Source organism: Seriola lalandi, unplaced genomic scaffold (genome assembly GCF_002814215.2).
Source record: "Seriola lalandi dorsalis isolate HSWRI2012SDOR001 ecotype SW California unplaced genomic scaffold, Sedor1 jcf7180002054554, whole genome shotgun sequence".
In the NCBI taxonomy this organism is placed as follows: domain Eukaryota; kingdom Metazoa; phylum Chordata; class Actinopteri; order Carangiformes; family Carangidae; genus Seriola; species Seriola lalandi.
The window spans coordinates 1,472,750-1,474,275 of NW_019525107.1; positions in this window are offsets into that span (position 1 = coordinate 1,472,750).

Consider the following 1,526-nt stretch of genomic DNA (forward strand, 5'->3'; position numbering starts at 1 on the left):
GCCGAAAAAGTAAAAGGCGGAGTGGAATTCAGGGAGTGCTGAGTGGGAAGACGGCTAATCCTTGTGTGCGGAGACGCCACCTAGTAGACCAGTGTTAGCTCCGCGCATGACCACACACTCCTCACATGTGTCCCATCCTGGGAAAATGCTGTAATAGTCTTATTATATGACCCCCACATGGACATGAAGTCTCCCTTTGTCACTAAATACTGAGTTTATTACAGCAGTGACACAAGTATTGAGATATTTCACTTAAATCAAAGCAGCAGTAGGCCTACCACAAAAAACTCCACTCTGTAAAAATCCTGAACTTAAATTTCCACTTGAATAAAGCACGAAATTATTTGCAGCAACATTTACTTAAAGTATCAAAATTATTTTACTATATGTATATAGTCTAAAATGCATTTACATATAAACTGCACTTTAATGTTGATGATGGTGGAGCCTATTCTGCTGGGCCGTTTAATCTATATCAGTGTATCTTATTTTCTACATTAATTGTTTAGTTTATTTGCAATATCTTCATCTGCAAAGTATCCAGTAACTATATGTCTGTGAGGATTAAAGGCCATGGTATTAACCAGATAAAGAGGTAACTATAACATATGAAATAAATGTAGCAGAATGACAAGTACAATATTAACTCTGAAATGTAGTGGACTAGATAAAGTACATGCAAGTCATACAGTAGTTATAATGTTAGTATAATACTCCTCCAACATTTTCACACAGGGGCTTTTCTTTAGAAATCTTTAAACATTACAGAAATATCCTACTTTTTACTGTATGTGTGGCATAAGGATATTCCAGTGACATCTAAAAAACCCTCAAGTTATAAAACTTATTTACTCAAAAAAGTTAACAAAAAAAAGACTAAACTTAATCTGAGGAGATCTGATATTTCTCCTTGATTGTGCAATAAACCTGCTCCACACCTGTAGTGCACTTTTTATGCCCTCAGGACGCATATTTTTCACAGTACTTAAATGCTCCCTGGAACTAAACCTCTCAATCAGCATTTTACTTAAGTTAATGGCAATGAAATTTGATTATATAAAGCTTGTGATCACTAAAAGATTGAGACTGTTTCATATCTGATGTAAATGAAACTACTGTTGCAGACCTTAATAAAATAGATGTCTCCAGCTAAACACCCTATACTTGAACATTAAGCGCCCTCTACTGGAGTTAGAGGAGGCGACACACGAAAGACTAAGAAGACTTCCCCATGCGGTGGATACAAACGACCAACTCAAGCATCAAGCAAAAATAGAGACAAAATTAAGTGTCCCTGTGTTGCTGTCCCATCAGAGGCACGTCCTAAATATAAACACAAATGTTCATGGGAAGTACTTGTCAGGGCTGAAGTCAGTAGTTGTGTGGAGGGCTGCATGTTTGTGTCCATTCATGTAACTGGTGTAAAGAGCACACTGTATCACTCAGAGATGTGAGAGAACAGCTGTTGCCCATTAAAAGCTGAACCCTGAATAGAAGAGGAGAGGAGCTGCTCTCATTTGCTCACC